The sequence below is a fragment of the Thermobia domestica genome, chromosome 14 (assembly GCF_964235325.1).
Source record: "Thermobia domestica chromosome 14, izTheDome1.hap1.1, whole genome shotgun sequence".
Lineage (NCBI taxonomy): Eukaryota > Metazoa > Arthropoda > Insecta > Zygentoma > Lepismatidae > Thermobia > Thermobia domestica.
In genome coordinates, this window is record NC_137467.1 from 39,621,124 (window position 1) to 39,641,107 (window position 19,984).

The 19,984-nt window shown below is 36.1% G+C and overlaps 1 protein-coding gene across 5 annotated transcripts in view; it reads right to left on the reverse strand.

Moving 5' to 3' along the window:
• LOC145669646 (uncharacterized) overlaps positions 1-19,984 on the reverse strand; it is a 995,784-nt gene that overhangs the window by 285,074 nt on the left and 690,726 nt on the right. Inside the window, exon 1 of one of the 5 annotated variants that reach the window (XM_081737890.1) lies at positions 12,592-14,246. The exons of the other annotated variants lie outside the window; for them this stretch is intronic. The gene's annotated coding sequence lies outside the window, so the exon portion shown is untranslated. Of the gene's footprint in view, positions 1-12,591; positions 14,247-19,984 lie in introns of those variants that run through there. 5 annotated transcript variants of the gene reach the window in all.

Below are 19,984 nucleotides of genomic sequence, written 5' to 3' on the forward strand. Positions count from 1 at the left end.
CAAGAGCGTCCTAGACAATATTATTTTGCGTGAGGTATCGTTATCATAACTCACCTAGTGGCTTTCCGTTTTCCTAGTGAATCGTGATAACGGTTTCTCATGTAAAATAATATTGTCTAGGGCGCTCTTGTTCCACATTTCGATTATCTTTTATCTATTTGAAGATATCACATAATTACTGTAAAATTAGCGGTATTTTAATTTCTCCGGGATGAAGACTCTTAAAGAAGTATAGTTTTACTGAGAAAGTGTGTAAATGTATGTTGAGTTAGGAATTTTTTTGTGGGGTCTGAATTCGGTGGACCCCAGTTGGTGTGCTCCTGTCCCTCCCCATTGATGAAATTCTGTTTACGTTACTGGATATAGGACAACTATGAAAATGTTTGCATTGGTTTACTTGACTGATAAATAAAATATGAAAAAAAAAAAAAAAATTAGATCACAATTCGTTTTGTTGGCACAAAGTCTTTTATGAAACAAGAATGGGATCAGAATATAACATGTGGTTTGAACTTTAAATTCCCGTGACTTGGATTTATACATATTATTATATATATATTCAACAGGACATAAATGATGATAATCCAAGTTCAAATGAGCGTGACATCCCGTCAGCATAGTTACACTTTAAGTCACACGACTTCCACGTGAACAACAAAGGCTATAGGATAAAACAGTATGACACTGATTATATTACTTTTTTTTCTTTTCTTGTTTTCTTTTTCTTTTTTCCACTGTTACAGTAATACTTTATCTATGCAAATTACAAAGTAAAAAAGAAAATAGTTTTGTTGGTTAATAACTTGATTGGTGTGTTTTTCAGTGATAACAACTCTCATTCAATAGAAATAAAACGGAAATTGGGCTCTCTGATGTTACGAAGGGTTATGGCCAATAAAATATTAGCAATTATTACACCGTGTATATTCCTCTATGCCCGTACACAGAACCGACACGGCGTAGGACTGACACGGCATAGAACCGACACGGCATAGAACCGACACGACATAGGACTCGAAATGACACAGAACCGACACGGCGTAGAACCAAAACAAGTTTCTGAACTCAATTTTCGGTCCTATGCCGCATGCCTGTCTAAATTAGGTCTTTCACATTGGGAGAGGAGTGGAATATAATGGTGGATCTAGCACGGGGCCGGGAGGACTTAGGCCCTCCACTTTTTTTTTGTGACGAAAATAATTGAAACTATAGTTATTTATATATTTTTGAAAGTTTATAATAAGCGTTACCTTTCATTTTTTACTAGAAAATTTTTAAAACATTAGATATAGTTTCAGATGCCGTTTTTTTTCTGTTATGCAATGTGTAGAACAATACTTGAGGTCCACAATGTCAGCGTCCAACCTAGTCATAATAGTCTATTTATCGGGAAAGGGTCAAGTTGGAAACTTCTGCAGGACCCACGAAAATTTGTAAACACATGATATGTCTATCATAGTCTGGATTTTGGCTGCCCCTCCCAGTTTCAACCCCCCTAAGTCCGCCACTGGTGGAATAAAATGAGACCATCAGAACAAAACATAGAGATCTAAAAGTGTAATAATTCAAAATGAGGAAGACTACCTCCCCTTTTGCTGAAGACAAATTTGATTACCGGACAATGGTAATAAACATGAAATTTATTTTTAAATCAATAATAAGACTATTCATGGCTTTGGATTAATTGTTTTAACAAAAGAGACACTGACCAAAGCTTAAAACTTTACTTTATTTTAAATTATAATTTGTAACTGTTTCGGATATCTAGCATATCCTTCTTCAGACACGATCGAAATTAATGAAAATACAGACATATTTGGTCTAGGAATTAATTCGTGCGGGTGGACAAGAGATGGCGCAACGAACGGAGCGTCCCACAGTTCCGTGTATCCACACATGTGTTGCAAACCCCTGTCATCGCGTATCGTTCGTAGTATAGGGCAGTGGATTAAAGCGTCAACAACACCAGTTTGTAGTTAAGTGAACATGGCGCAATTTGTGGCTGATAAAGTATTTTTGCGGGGTGTCCTGCTGCATTACTTTAACATGCAGAAAAGTGCGAACGAAAGTCATCGTATTTTGGTGGAAGTGTATGGTGACCATGCTCTAGCTGAGCGAACGTGTCAGAAGTGGTTTGCACGGTTTAGAAGTGGTGATTTCGGCTTGGCAGACCAAGAGCGAGCTGGACAGCCAAAAAAATTTCAAGACGAAGAATTGACAGCATTGTTCGAGCAGGATTCGTGTCAAACGCAGGAACAACTTGCAGCAGCATTAGGCGTTGATCAAACAACAGTCTCCAAACGCTTGAAAGCCATGGATTCAAGAGAGAATGATTCAAAAGATGTCACATTGGGTTCCACATGCATTGAAAGACAGAGACGTTGAAAGGCGAAAAACCATTTGCGAATTGCTGCTTCAACGACAGAGCAGAAAGGGGTTTCTGCATCGAATTATTACGGGTGATGAGAAGTGGATCCATTACGAGAACCCTAAACGAAAAAAGGCCTGGGTGAAACCAGGTGAACCAGGTCCATCACAACCAAAACGAGATATTCACTGTGCAAAGGTTATGCTGTGCATATGGTGGGATATGAAAGGTGTGGTGTACTATGAGCTGCTGCAACCGGGTGAAACTATGAATGGAGAACGTTATCGACGACAATTAATGCGTTTGAAGCAAGCTCTGGCCAGAACACGACCAGAATGGGAGAACAGACATGATAAACTTATTGTTCAACATGATAACACTCGCCCACATGTCGCAAAACCGGTCAAAACCTATTTAGAAAATGTCGGATGGGAAGTTTTACCCCACCCGCCGTATTCACCAGACGTTGCTCCTTCGGACTACTACTTGTTCGATTGCATGAACAACGATTTGATTGGACAGCGGTTTACTTCTTCAGAAGATATCGAAACATGGGTCTCTGACTGGATCGCTTCCAAGGATGAGGACTTCTTTCGCCACGGAATCCGTACATTGCCTGACAGATGGGCGAAAGTGGTGGCTAGCGATGGACAATATTTTTCTTAAGGTATTTATGTATTTTGTGTTTGTACTACAGCTTCAATGTGTGCGTACCAACCGCACGAATTAATTCCTAGACCAAATATATATAAAGATAACAACATTTATATATATGTCTGTATTTTCATTAATTTCGATCGTGTCTGAAGAAGGATATGCTAGATATCCGAAACAGTTACAAATTATAATTTAAAATAAAGTAAAGTTTTAAGCTTTGGTCAGTGTCTCTTTTGTTAAATCAATAAACTAAACTTAGAAACAATAACTGAATTAAGTTATATTGCCTGGAATACCCGCACCCTAATTTTTCAGAATGCGTTGAAGTATATAGGATTGAAAGTATCTTACATTGTATATGTACAGTCAGCGACAAAAAAATCTTTCTGTTAGGCAAATTTATTTTTTTGTATAACGATGGCTTGACCGTACAACGTGGTATGGCTGAAACTTACAGTAAATTATATTCCTTTTTAATTTACTGAAAACTGTAGTCAAATTGTCCTTCCATTCTGAAGTTATTTACGAAATTAATTTTACACATGACAAAACAGTTATTTGTGAAAAACAAAATTATATATCAGTGTCTTTGTTATTGGGAGAGGGGTGGAATAAATTGAGGCCATTAGGACAAAATAGGTCTGAAGGTGCAGTAATTCAAAAAGAGACTAACGCCCCCTTCTTCCTTCGCCGAAGACAAGTTCGATTACGGGACAACGGTAATAAACAATTTATTAAATCAATAATTTTAGAAACAATTAGAAGAAACAAACTTAGAAAATTAAATAAAATACACTAAAATATCCCAAATAATTGGGAAATGAGTCAAACAGCGCCCAAGATTACTGATCAAAGACTTAGTTAGTGCATGATATATTACGCAATAAATAACTCAATATAGTAATTAAATACATTTAAAGATATTTATGAAGACAAGTTTTAGTATATTAGTTATATTTTTAGTTTTGCCTGCACAGAAACCATGTCATTAGAGCCAAAGAAAAGCCATGTTTGACATAACAAAATGTACGAATTTATTTATAATAGTGTATCATGCATATTTACACAGCAAATTGTGTCATATATATGACGCATATTGGTGTTTTAAAACCACTCTCGCTTTGCGTCTTTCACGTGTTTTTGTTTCAAAGCTTTATTCCGAAGTTCAAAGAGACAACATTGTTCAAAGTAATGGTTTAATTTAATGTTGAATATTCCGTGTAATCTATTGACTATTATAGCGTGTATGTATGTAATTACTTAGGCTGTACAATACAGAGGCTTATCAAGTATCGCTGGATGACCGGAAAACTCTTGAAATCAAATATTCAGTTTCAAGGGCTCCGGAAAGAGTATGTATTTTGCAGAATAATACGGCTTTAGTATTTTATAGGTGGTATAATGTCATTTATACTCTTGATTCCTGTTTGAAGTGAAAGTCATTTGCTCTACAAATTCAGTGTAATTATTCAAAGGAGGTAATAACTGTAATAAATAAATTAATAATAATAAAAAAAGTAAAAGCAATGCTTTTATACGCACTAAAATGGAGAATAGGTAAAATGAAGAAATGGGTCTAAGACTGAAAGCATTGGGGAGTTTTAATGCTTAAGTAACTTTTTTTAATCCTTAATCTTAGGAAGAGTGCCCAATGCTTTTAGTCTTAGCCCCATCTCTTCATTTTAGCACACAAAACAGAACCTCCTCTTCAGTGCATTTTATAAAAGCATTATTTTTAAAGTTCTTTCTTACAGTTATGATTTACTTTTTACTGTTTATCAGGGGGCAATAACTGTAATAAATAAATAAATAAAAAGTAGAAACAATGCTTTTATAAAATGCATTAGAAGGGAGAACATATAAATTGATGAAGTAAAATGAAGAAATGGGTCTGACTAAAAGCATTGGGGAGTTTTAATGTTTAAGTAATATTTTTAAATCCTCAATTTTAGGAAGAGCGCCCAATGCTTTTAGTTCTTTTAGTGCTTTTAGTCCCATCTCTTCATTTTAGCGTAAAAAACAGAATCTCCTTTTCAGTGCATTTTATAAAACCATTATTCATAATGTTCTTTCTTACAGTTATTATTTACTTTTACTCTTTATTAGGGGAGTAATAACTGTATTAAATAAATAAATAAAAAGTAAAAGCAATGCTTTTATATGCACTAATACGGAGAATAGGTAAAATGAAGAAATGTGTCTAACAAGGAGAAGGCACACTTTGGTAAGTGAACTTCGGGGCCATTTTTTGCGAGGTGGTAGGGCACATTCGGTTTTCTCCCTTATTTTTGCCCATGCGCTCTCCCAGTTTGTAATATTAACTCTTTAAATGTGCACTACCTCCTCGCAAAAAATGGCCCCGAAGTTCACTTACCAAAGTCTGCCTTCTTCTTGTAAGACTAAAAGTATTGGGCAGTTTTAATGTTTCAAGTAACTTTTTTTTTAATACTTCACCTTACGAAGAGTGCCCAATGTTTTTAGTATTAGCTAAATCTCTTCGTTTTAGCATACAAAACAGAGTCTCCTTTTCAATGCATTTTATAACAGGAATTGTTTTACAGTTCTTTTTTATACAGATATTATTTACACTTTACTCTTTGTTCAATATCCTGCAATTAATTCATTATTCTAAATGGTTCCTAAGTTTTCGTTAGAGGAGCCACATAAAGGCCTCGGTCCCACAGCACACTGCCGTCTGTTGAAGTAATGCTTAATTTAGTCAAGTTGCCTACGCATATACACAATCTAAATATATTTGTAAATAACTTTTAATTAATTTTACAGTAAAACCGAAAAACTGAAACGAAACTTATATGAAAATATTGTATTGTCATCGGGTTTCCGTACTTGTACAAAAAAAGTTAAGTCCTCTACTTACTATGGAAACGCGCAGGGGCCGGCTCTACCATATGTGCAACACGTGCATTTGCATGAGGCGACAAAATCTGTTATATTATTTTAAAATAAATATTTCTTGTAGACAACAGATTTCATGATGATGATAGTTAAATTCGATAAAGCGAACACCTGTTCCATTTAGTTCGACAGTTTTGATATGAAGACTAGTCTTTCTTTGTCATAACGAAGTTCCTTATCATTAAAAGTGGGAACAAGATTTTTATTAATTTTTCAACAGATGTAGAAGGAAAATTAAGAAATATAGATAAAAGAGCTAATTGCACTGGAATTGCAACCTGAGATATTGAGATTGAAGCTCGATATTGAATTTTATAGAAAGGATTACCATCTTTCCTCTGCAGGTATGTTTGCTTTATATTTCACTAACATAATAGTTTATTGTTTAAGGAAAAAAGCACACACAAAGAGATTGTATTTGTAGTATTTAGGCCTTTCTGAGTGCGAGTGCTATTTCCCTCTCTTCATTGTTCATGAGAGGGTAGCATACTTAAAATCGTGGCTTTTAATATTTATTCTTTCTGGAGAAAAGGAGGGGGCGGCAAATTGTGTCATTGCAGGGGGCGGCAAATTGCTTAAGGGCGGCTCTGTAAATGCGCGAAATGATTCATTCCCGTTCTGCCTAATTCCCATTCTGCCTAACAGCCCTCTGGCACTTTGTAGAAAATATTTCAATGGTCTTATATCTTAGGCAGAATGGGAATTCCCGTTCTGCCTAATCTTTGGAGACAGGGAATTTTATGAGGGAAGGGATTTTTTTTTAGGGATGCGCACGAGACGAGTCGAGACAGGAATTTCCTGGCAAAATTCGAGTCGAGACACGGCACTTCCAATAGAGAAATATACATTTTTGAGTCGAGACATCACTTTTACAGCACATTTTCGAGACGAGACAGCCACAAATATTGTCTTGTGCGCATCCCTAGAAATGCAGCACCAAAGTGCTTGACCTAGCGTGTTTTTGCGCAGATCGGAACTTGTGTATATAATGGCTGTAATAACGAGAGCGGGGACAAAATCTAAGGAAAATTCTGACGAGACGGGCAAAATCCAAGGGACAGAATCATAGAAGTATATATTGGATGTACCAGTGCACACTCTCTATGATCATTTTTTTCCTTCAATTGTCATACGAAGTATTTGCTAAAATGTTATCTATAATTTTTTTTCAATTTATTGAAATAACTTTTTCTTGTTTTTAAAAAAGAATACTGAAACCCAATAAAACGTAAAAATGTAATAATAAAAGACCAGATTGGCTTTAAAAAATAATCATGCTTTTATTATATTTCGCTTATATGATTCTGTTCCATGAATTTTGTCCGTTTTGTCAGATTCTTCGTTTGTTTGTTTTGTCCTCTTGGATTTTATTCTGCATTTGTCATAATCTTTTCAGTAATTGTAACAGATTCTGTACGAAGAATAATTATTTCTTCAAGTTTCTTCATAAATTTTAGATGTTACCTTAAACTGTTCTCAGCTTTAGCTATCGATTTATATTATATGTCTCAATTTCAGATATCGATTTATATGCCTCAGCTTTAGCTATCGATTTAAATGTAGCGAAGTGATAGTGCATGTAGCGACATATATTAGCGTCAGGAAGGCACGTGATAGTGCATGTAGCGACATCTATTAACGTGATTGTTTACTATAATAGTCTACTAAGAATTAGCGTGAAGCACGGAGACTTTTCACGTTTATTGTAAAAAAAAAATTAACATTATGCCCCCTTGTTCTTCTATATAACCAACATTATACATAACTTAAAATCAAGGTTGTATAACATTCCAGGATAGCACGATATACAGACTGACACATTTCTCCTTTATAATTAGCATTAGTAATACTATTATGTATACAGATAAATGACAAAAATCTTTCCTAAGCTAGTCAGAATCAGGTATACCAAAGATAATAAAATACAATGCAAATATTAGAGATCACCTATCGTTTGCCCTAGTATCAACCTACTCGTCATTTTACAGTTCACTGTTAATACAAGAACATGCCACAGCATTGAATTTGACATTGTATTTTTAACAAAAAAAAAATTCACAGTGTAGTTATTGTATTTAGTAATTTCTAGCTATTGCCATTGGAAAGAATTACGTCTTCGAATCAAGTACCATTTTATATATAAACTTTAGTAGTGGAAAAGAAATAAATTTTAGCAAATCTGATAATTTTACTAATTAATACACTAATATTAGTATAAATATTATTAATATATCTATATTAATATAATTTTAGTAGCCACACTAGAAAAGTTAACATAAAATTTGGAAAACATTATTTTAAAATAAATAAGCATTTTGAGAAGCGGTTAATTCTATATTACATATTAGTATTTAATGAAAAATGTCCGAAGATAAGTCCTCATGCGCTGTTTTGGAGAAAATCGAACTTTTTTGTAAATTTAAAAATTTATGCAATATGATAATCACGCTATCTGTTAAGATGAAATTAATGTTGAAGAGATTTTCGAGATTTTTATTATGATACTAGCAAGGTGACAGTATGGTTAAGAGCCTGTCTCACTAAAAATAATTTAAAAAATTAACATTTTCCTTTTGCTTGTTTATTCATAAATGAAAGGAGATAATGAAATGCCACTTACCACAATCATATATAATACTATTCTACAACAGAAGATACGAACCTGAAGAACTTTCAGTTTTGCCATCCCATTACAAGTATTGCCAGAATAACATTTATCCCAAAATCTAAGTTAAGGCAGGGACTAGAGGAACGAACTCAACTGCATTTGATTACGTATCATGTTGTCTTGGGATCCTGTGAACTATTTTTTTTTTAAATAATAGTTGTATTTGCTTTGTAATAAACAAAATAATTTTACCATGCAGCTGTTAAAGTAAAATAATAATGTTATTTAAAAAGTAGTTAACAGGATTCCAAAACATCATGATACATAATTAAATGCATTTGAGTTCGTTCCTCTAGTCGCTACCTTAACTTAGAATTTTGGCGAAATGTAATTCTGACAACATTGTAATTTCTATGAATTGCAACACTGAAAATTTTTCAGGTTTATATTTTCTGTTGTAAAATAATATTATCTATGATTGTAGTAAGTTGTATTTCATTATATCTTTTTCACTTATGAAAAGCAAGCAAAAGAAAATATGGTAAATTTTCTATTATTTTTAGTATGTCAGATTCCTAATGAGTTGTATCCCGAAAATTGTGATTAAATTAAAAATTTAATTAAATTCAAGAATGATCTATTTTAGACAAATATCAATAAATAGATCACATAGTGCTAACAAAATGATATACTTGGGGATAAATTATTATGCTTAGTTTTCGACAAAAATCAATTCTTTATGGCTTTACAAAATGTGTCATTCGTTACCAATCTCGCTCAGTTGTTAGTTCATATTTTGCCAGGATACAATGCTTATTAATTAATTAATTCGTGTGCCGTACAAAGGCGGACCTCGCCTGGGGCTGGGGGGCCTAGGGCTCCCCAGTTTTTTGAGTGTTATAAATAATTCAAGATATTACTTATATATTTTTGGAAGTTTATAGTAAACTCATGATATATTTATTATAATCTGGGTTCTGGTTGCTCCCCTTCCCAGTTTTACCTCCTAGATCCGCCTTTGGTAGCGTAACCAGTAGGTTATACGTATTATGGTTTGATTTCTCCTAAAATTGACACACACACACACACACTCCTAAAACTGACATTTATAGCCATAACAATGACATAGATCTATATTACGTGCAATGTTGAATAAATTAAATCATATGTTTCGTACTTCTTAATCTTACATCGTTTCACTGTTTTTACACTATAAGATTGTCATAGAAATTTACATCGATTCTCTGATAATCTTTATTACCAGCATTTTTTCTTTTTGTTGTAAATTACTATTGAACATGAGGTATGCCGATATTAAAAATAATATTATTCGATTCTTTTTATTTCAACCTGAATCATATACCTATTGTTTACTTGACTGTGATTAATGTAATATTTCTTAGACAATCTTCCAGCTATTTAGTGCTACATATTTGTACAGGAAAACTAGTCAATTGGCTACTTCTTTCTAGTGACAACCTGCCTGGCATGGAGATGTATCTTTGGAATGTTGTACATCCAACATTGTACTATTATTACTACTCTTTGGTGGCCACCAATTATTTGTATGTGTTATTCATTTTCTGTTGGAACAACAGTTGGCCAACTTAGACCAAATTAACTGTATTTTATTAAATTACATAAGTTAAAAAGTTCTATGACGATAAAAATTACACATTGAAATTTTAAGAAAATTTAACTTATAATATTAGAAGAAAGAAAAAGGAGAAGTTTTGGCAGTTGTAAGGTTTAACGTCCCTTTTCGGTAATGAGACTATATGAGACATGAACCTACTGCTCAATGTGGGATCCGAACCACATCAGTTCCCATCGGGAATCAAATTTGAGTCTTATAAGTCGATGACACATAGTTTTGGCATTATGTATGCATAGCCACACTGAGCTCTTAAGTTTCGGCAGTGTCTTTGCTCGTAGGTATATAGCCCAGGATTATTAACATTCCTTCAAACAGTACTAGGGATGCGCACGAGACAAGATTTATGGCTGTCTCGTCTCAAAAATGTGCTGTAAAAGTGATGTCTCGACTCGAAAAATGTATAGCCTATTTCTCTATTGAAAGAGCCGTGTCTCGATTCGAATTTTGTCAGGAAAATCCTGTCTCGACTCGTCTCGTGCGCATCCCTAAACAGTACTAAAACATTTCCAAAGATTTTTTCAGCTAATAAACTAATTAGATTATATAGTATGTGTGATACTTGTTATTAAAAAGTCACAGTTTCATCTGAAGACTTTTGAGAAGTAAATTATTAGTAATTTGGTATACGGTACACGATATGAAATTAATATTTTTAAGGTGTATTCTCAATGGAAGTTAAAAGACTATTCCTTTAGGGTCATTTCGAAATATTAGGCCTACTAGAAATCTAATGCAGAACCGTTTTGTACATCTATTCTTATGAATCTTGTAATTACTGTCTAAATAACTATAGTACGAATATCGTGAAATTTCCTAAGAGTATGCCAATATTCTTTAGTAACTATAGGAGGAATATTGTGAAATCTTTTATGAATATGCCAATTTTCTTAATAACTGCAGTAGGAATATTGTAAAATCTCCTAGGAGTATGGTCAACATTCTTTAATAACTGTAGTAGAAATTACGTGAAATCTCCCAACAGTGTGCCAACATTTCTTAACAACTATGGTAGGGTTATTGTGAAATCTCCCAAGAACATGCCAATATTCCTTAACAGCTATGGTAGGGTTATTGTGAAATTTCCCAGGACTATGCCAATATGCCTTAATGACTATAGTAGGAATATTGTGAAAACTCCTAGGAGTATGCCAATATTCCTTAATAACTATAGTAGGAATATCGTGAAATCTCTCAACAATATGTTAATATTTCTTAAGAACTATGGTAGGGTTATTGTGAAATCTCCCAGGAGTATGACAATATTCCTTAATAACTATAGTAGGAATATTGTGATTGCTCACAGAAGATTGCCAATATTCTTAATAAATATAGTAGAAATAGGTTTGGAATAGATACGACAAGGTATCATAATCATTCTCACGTGCTGTAAAATTGAAGAAAGCTACATATTACGTTATCATAATCGGAAATTGAAATAATGGTTTCTAAATTGTTTTACTTCTTCCTGTTAGGGTGCTGATTCTAAGAAAGCTGGGAGTGCCCGGGCTCCCCAAAGCTCATGTGCCCCCCCCCGCACTGTATTTATTAATATACAATATCTTGCATAATTTGAACTCAATTTGTTTTAAAATGCTCATATAGCCTATGCCTTCTATATTTGAATGCGTCTCCCAAATTTATAGAAAAATCGACGCCTTTGCCTTCCTGTTCCGTAAAAGTCTTTGTGACATTTATTTACATGAATATGCATTAAGCACTTAATTAATTAATTTTTCATCATTAATATCGCGAAATATCCGAACTATAACAGAACTATGCTTGGAATAGATAGGGCAAAGTATAGTAACGTTTGTAATGTGTTATTTAATTGTAAGGGAGAAAACTAAGAGCAAAAAAGATAACGTTACCAACATTGAGAAGAGAACCAATCCTAATGCAAAATTTGCTTTATTCCTTAGTCTTTCCTCGTAGAAATCCTTGTAGTCCCTCATACTTATTCACATACATACATATTAATTACAACCCTAATTAGCTTCATTAAAAATAAATGCATTCCTATGCGTTATAATTTCATTACTAAAAATACCTCGTGCATGTGTTTCGAGGCGCGTGTTTAAGTCATATTGACGCTCGGGCAAGATCACAGTAGCTACCGGTGTTTGTGAGAATTCATATCCGCCCGGATGAGTCTCCTCGGGAGATTTTTTTCTTCCCTCTCGATACGTTAGGCATTGGAAAAGCCGTAAAACCCTTTCTTTTACCATACTTACACACAAAAAGAAACATATTTCTCTACGGCTAATTAGCGCTACAAATATTCTTATCCAATTAATTGCATGCGAGAAAAGTAGTACAATACACTATAATTAAAATAACAGAATTTAATAATATTCCAATTTGTATATATGTATGTGTTGTACTTACTGTATTCTGTCTGATATCTTGATTGTAATTTTATAACCTTGCCCCACTGTCTGAAGAAGTAATGTTTTCCCTTAAAACGTTCACAACCGTCTGTTGTTCATAATTATATTAAAAATTCGTGATTGATGTTCATTTGTTCTTATCAATCGTTTGTTTTCCCCCTTTTTTTCAACAATCGTGAAGATGGGCACACCAGATAATAATAGTAACAATAGATGCACACAGTAAATTGAATCCGTAATCAGTATCTGTTCCGCATTTTTTTTTTTTTTAAATTGGAAGATAACGCACTAGTTTCTAGATAAGTGTACGAATCTTTGGTTTTTTGGAAAAGATCGAAACAAAAGGGGTTCACATAATACCAAAATACGCAGATATAAATTACCTATTATCCTGATCAAATCACTAATCAAACGGTCAAGGTACTGTTTAATTTTAGTTTTGATCTAATAAGCATACACAACAGTTCATGTAAACACACGGTCAACAGGGAAAAAAAAATCAGCACAAAATAATTTTGATGAAGCACTCACACTGTTTTTCTTTTCAAAAAACATGCCATATTCATACTTAACGTAAACTTACTGGCCAAAGACACTACTGTTTTTGTTAATATTTTCTTTTTTGGATGCTCGAAATATACTTTTTTTTTTTTTTTGGTCGTATGTTCTTTAGGAACTCTTTATTTACTAGACCCCTCTCCTCCTCACTACACTTCTTGTTTCTTGAGAAGATCGGCTTTGATTGGTTGATGTCCGCTTCTGATGGGGGCGTCTTGAAGTACCAGTTCCGGTGAGCTTAAAACCACTTCTAAAACACAACCACTGCCTTCCATGTCATCAATTTCAAAAAAAGAGTTGTTAACACCACAGAAGAAAAAAAATACATTTCTAAAACACAGTGAGAGAAAACTTTTCTTAAAATTAATTTTTAAAAGTTCACTGTGTCACTAGAAGAAAATACATAAACGGGGTAATACTATATGATTGCACAGTTTAGTTTTGTTGATTTTTTTTAAATAACTGTTTTATAGGTCAAAAAGTGTCCTTTTATTTTTCCACAAACACACACACGCAAACACAGAACAGAACAACCTGATATCACAACCATAAAATCTTTTCTTTTCCTTACGAAACGGAAAAAACAGCAAGGAGTTTGAATTTCGATGGTGATGTTCAACTGTTTCTTCTTTCTTTTCTTTTTTTTTTAAATCACCCTTCTTTTGTTTGTCGGATTATTCACTTCCTGTTTATTGGTGATGCACAAAATATTTCACTTTGTTTATTACCACAGGTGTTCGTGGACATTGTGTTATTTTTGTCAGTGATTTTCTTCCACGTGAAAAACACTGGAAATACGTAAAAACGTAAGTATTGTCAGGTACAGATCACAAAACGCGTTACACTGTACATCGTGTGTTCTTGAGAACTATCTTGGAAGCGAGCATGTTATAATGCCTCGGCGTTCACAAGTCTTCTTGCCGAACCCTCTGTCACTGGATTAATGCAACAAACATGTGATTGTGTTCCTTGGAGCGCGCTTGTGTCAGACCAATTCATCCTCCCAGAGTTTTACGGGTGTCAGAGGGGAGGGAGAAGGGTCTCCCAAAACAGAGCAGGTCTTATTCCCTTCCCCTACTCCCAAAACCCGTACCCCTCCCACCCGCGAGTACAGTTGCCTTTCTTTCCTGAACACAAACCATGCGTGGACAACTCCCATTGAAAATGTTCCCCTCTAGCCCCCCCACCACCCGGGAACATTTTTTCTATATGGCAGGTTATCCCCCTGCCCCCTTCAAGGTTGCAATGCTATAGAGCACACACATACATATACATCTACTTTAGCACCCCTTTTGCTCGTCTCTTGTCCCCCCCCTCTCGCCCTCCCTTACTCCCGCTGCGGGATTCCATGCAGTATCAAACTGTTATTCTTGAAATCGATCGTTATGCTCATTCCGGGGCACCAGGGCCGAGGAAATCTAGCATCAAAGGGGGCAGGGCTTGTAGCTTGAGCTCGCGGTCTTTGAATTCTGGGTGCGCGCTACTGCTATTCAACCAACCACACGCCGGAAAGCGAACGGAGAATCTTCACTTCTGTTGTAGACTGAGGCACTCATTCCGAGACACGTCTTGCCCAAAGGAAGGCAGACAAAAAGCAAGTCTTTTTTATTGTTACCGAAATGTACAATTGCTCTTCATACATAGTTCACGGTAATAATAATAATAATAATAACAAAACCATATAAACAAAAATATATTTAGTTTCTTTTTGAAATTTACTTTTATTAATAAAGTTCCTGATACATTTACCAGTCGCAGTGGAGCAACTTTGAAAGGAAAAGGAAGATGGTACACCCCCTTTACACCGTGTAAATTTTCCTGTCCACGCAAATTATGCTTGATCATAGGGGGGAAAGACATGAATACCGTGTTCGGAAAAAGTAATTATCTTCTTTTTTTTTTAACTTAGATTTTTTGACCATGCCTTGAAATGACATTTTATGAAATAAAATGAAATCTTTTAAGTTTTCCGTCTCATGGTTATGCCGGCTAGGCTAAAGGAGACGGTGATGATGAGAAATGAAGGAAACAGTGGAATGAAGAAAGTGAGAGGAAACGGGGGAATCCAAGAAAACCCAGGCGCACGGTGTTTGGCCACTACAAAGTTCACTTGGCACGAGCTGGGATCGAACCAGGGAACCCATGTACTAGAGGTGGACGCTCTACCACTGAGCTATCTCGGCTCCAAACACATTTTAATTTGTGACTTTTGGGCGAGTTCTGATTAATGACGACGCTTGAGAGGGGCAGTGGGGCGCCCTCCCAGGTAACATCATATGCCCTCTGACTGTCCTCAGACATGTATCATAAGATAGGTCAAGCACTAATATAAAACTATTATTTTCGGTATACAAAAAGTAGTTGATCCCAAAAACTTTTCTGTCCCTTCCCCCTCTTCCTCCAGAAATTGAAGCTGGCATCATAATTGGGTTCTGAGCCCCATTATTCCTTCTTACATACAACCTAGCGTATGTTCCACCCCCGCAGTAAACTTCATGGATGCGTGCGAAGGTTAAAGGAATTTTAGGTTATTAAAAGAAGTCATCTATGGGCCATACAGAACCATCTAACAGTCATTCGTTCGGTAGAAATGAGTTGAGTTAATTTTAACTTCCCGTTCAGCAGCGAGGCTATATGAGACGTGGACCTACTGATTAACGTGGAAACCTAACAACATGAGCTCCTACCGGGAATCAAACCCCGGTCTCCCACGCCAAAGGCGCGTACGCTAACCGCTTTTCCACGAAGAAGTTTAGGTAGAAGTGAGGAAAACACTTAGGAAATTCAGGCAGAATGATCGATACGATTCTAAAGTTTATTATTATTATTTTAAAATTTTATGTCCCAGATTTATGCTCTTTGGACTAAAAAAAGCTGACGATTAATGGAAAGTAAGGGACATGAAATACTCAGCTAATTGGTAAAAATGAAAATGTGCGTGGAAAGGGGAAAATTTCGAGAAAGTCCACGGACATGGTGTTGAGTTGTGTTGATTTTGAGTTTAACGTCCCTTTCAGCTGCAAGATTATATGAGACGTGGACCTACTGATTAACGTGGAATCCGAACCACATGAGCTCCCGCCGGGAATCAAACCCGGGTCTCCCACGCCAAAGGTGCGTACGCTAACCGCTTAACTCTGCAAAAGAACTTTGGACATGGCGTTGTCCATAGTAAACTCACATGGGGGGGCTGGGATCGAATCTGGGGAATCTCCCATGTAGTATTGCTGTCCTTGATACTAGATTTGAAGCTGTCTTGTCTCGAGAAAGTAAAGACCCTAGTGAAAGTGCTTTTGCCTTTTGTCACCAAGAGTAGTCTTTTCTATTTGAAAAGCTCGGTCTCGTCTCGCGGAAATCCTACTCACCAGATGGGACTACTGTACCATTTATTTATAATTCTTCTTCTTTTAATTAGGATTAGAATTTAGATTTCTGGGCTTTCGACATCTATGGCCATGCTAGCCCATCACGTTTGAGGGATGACATCCTTCTGCGATCACATTATCCGAGGAAAGCGAAGGAAGAAAGGGTTGAGGAAGGAAGGACGCGGCCTGGGACCTGTACGTTAGGTACTATCTCGGCATTTGCCTGGTGTGAATAAGGGAAACCTAGGAAAAATCACTCAGGTCGGCTGACCTAAAAAAAAAAAAGATTTTACACTTTTTCAATCGAGTGTCTGCACCTGGTATCGCACCCTGGACTGCTCACACCAAAGATGAGAGCTTTAGAGACTACACTACGCGGGACCACTTCCCTTCTTATGAGTACTGAGCCTATTAGACACGTAGATCTATGCTTAATTAACGGGGGATTCGAGACCCGTATGTTACTATTAGGAATTCAATCTGAAATCATCTAAAAAAAAAATACCCATGCTAAACACTGGAGTATTCGTATGTCTTTTTTTGAAAGAAATTAGGATTACATGGAAATTAATAGAATATACCTAGGTAAAGATAACTCAGAAGCACCCCTTCCTGCACGCAATGTTACTTGGTCAACAGGAGCCTGGGCTAGTGTTGCTTTCTGATTTCGTCTCGGTAAATTTCGGTAGCAATCTCGTCTCTTCTGGGTACTCGAAGAATTTTTTCTCGTCTCTTTCGGAATATCGGAAAAGGTTTTCTAGTCGTCTCGAAATATTTTCTAGGTTCGAAATTTTTCTTGTCTCGAAATTTTTCCTCGTATACAAATTTGTTCTCGGTTCTCGACTCGAAATTTTTTCGTCGTCCACGAAGGGTGTTGGGCCCTGATTTCCGTGTCACGTGACGTCCACGAAGGGTGTTGGGCCCTGATTTCCGCATCATGTGACGTCCACGAAGGGTGTTGGGCCCTGATTTCCGCGTCACATGAAGTCCACGAAGGGTGTTGGGCCCTGATTTCCGCGTCACGTGACGTCCACGAAGGGTGTTGGGCCCTGATTTCCGCGTCACGTGACGTCCACGAAGGGTGTTGGGCCCTGATTTCCGCGTCACGTGACGTCCACGAAGGGTGTTATAGTTGGAGTTTACTCCACTAATATGAATTGAATGTTGTTATAAGGGGCCGTCTACATATTACGTATTTTTGATCAATTTTTACCCCCCTCCCCATTGTCACACTCCCCCTCTCTCCCCCCTTTGTTACGTAACACTTTTTGATTTTAATTTTTTTACCAACTTTACTTATTTTGCGGGTTATAACAACAAAAAACAATTTTTAATGGTAGAACGTTTTATTGCAGAGTGCATATATTTTGAATATATTTGTAGCGTTTTTCGCCAACAGATCAAAGTATTAGAAAATGGTGTTACCGTAATAATATTTTAACCCCATAAAGTTGATAATTAACCAATTTTAGTTCTTCAAAAGTGCATACTGTCGTTTTCCCAAGGAGATTGTACCCTTCCTTTTAGGTCACCTACGATTGGCAAGGAGAAAATACTGCCGGAAACTGCAAGTGAAACAGGATCTAAATATCTGAGATCGACCTCATTTTCCGGGATCCAGGATGCTTCCTATGTTTGAATTTCGGCAGTGTCGACGATGCAAAGAGATTCTCTTCTTCGTAGATCACAGATTTGAAGTGACTGCACACGTGAAAGAGCAGGGACATCTTTGAGAACAAGTTTCCGAGCATCTTTCATTTCATTTATTTAACAATCACCAGATACGCTCAGAGGCCAACAACAACAACAACAAAGGAAAGGATTTGGGAAGGTGTCGGCCAGGGCCTGTTTAGTAGGTACCATCCGGACTGAGGTACCTACCTGGTGGTACGTTTACCTGGTAGGACTGAGGAAAACCCTGGGAAACCTCAATCACGATGGTCGGCAGCGGGAATCGAACACACGACCTCCCGAATGCGAAGCCAACCCTCTACTACTTTAGCTATTGGACTTCACTTTACCCCATTTTAAATGCTTGTGCTAAATCAATGCCAGTATCCGAATAAACTCGATTTCAAGTGAAATATTCAAATCCAGAAGTTAAAAAAATCAGCAAGAGATGAATATCCGACGAATCAGGTTTTTAATATCTTATTTTGCTCCGAAACATGTATTGTTCCGTTGCAGAAAATATTATTTCACGAAAAACAGTTTCTTCTGTTACACATGCAGAACTCCTTAGAAGAACAGAGTGGGGAGATAATTCAAATCTAAAGTTTTAAATAATATTTTCAGAAATAGCGATACGAGTGGGAACGTGAGGGCATTTTCAAGCGGCGGTTACGATCACTAGCAACTAACTCCAGAAAAGCGTGTGCTGTAAATGTAATGCTGCAATAGCCACAAAACAGAGTTTTATTGCATTGTAATACACGAAGTGTTCGTCACCAGTCATACTGGTGTCTAGTAGCGTCTTCGAATAACTTCTGCTAATTCAATTTATATAGGCTATATGTTCGCAATTTCCCAAAACAATAGAAATATTTATTTTATATATATAAAAAGAAAAGAATTGAATAAAATTTTTGTTTTAAAAATTGTATATAAACCAGAGAACAGATTTAAAATTACAACAAAAAACATGCGTTACGTAACGGGGACGTAAACCCCTTCCTTCCCCTTTCACACTTCGTAACGCAAGGCTGAACCTCCTCTCCCCTTTGCCGCATTACGTAATATGTGAACGACCCCTAGCACATTGTTCGTGGACCTCTTGTGATGCAGAACTATATCTTCTAGATGGCATATAAGAAAACGTAAGAAAAGAAAAGAAAATATAAGAACTGAAAAATTTTGTACATATTTATATGTACAAAACGAGACGAGAAAGTACTTTCGAGAATCGAGAGGTGACGAGAAGAAATTCTGCAAGAAACGAGACGAGACGAGACGGGATTTCTACAAAAATTTACAAGCGAAATATTTACAACCATATTTCTCGTGGACAACAATATTTGGAAATGAACTGGCATCTTGGCAAGAATGTTATTATTGGAGTTCCACACAGCGAGGTTTCTGTTACTATCCCTCCTCATTTCATTACAGTCATTCATTTATCATAATCTTTTTCTAGCTTAAAAGGCGAAATCGTGAAACGTGAAGACACTATATTTTGTTTATAAACAATTTGTATCTCAGATACAGGATACGTATAACGATTTTATTAGATAAGTAGAGTGCAGGCTTCAAATATTTAATCAAAATGTCAACAGGTGGCAGTAGTGTAACAAAAATCCCAGAATAACTAGCACAAACTCTTCCATTCCGTAATAGTGTACAATTGTCCACTATTTTTGTCACCCCTAATTAAGGCAGAATTAATGTATTGTTATTCCTATACCCAAGCGTGTTTGCTATCCTTCACCCAAGGGCACCGATCCAGGGGGGGGGACCCGGGACCCCCAAGGC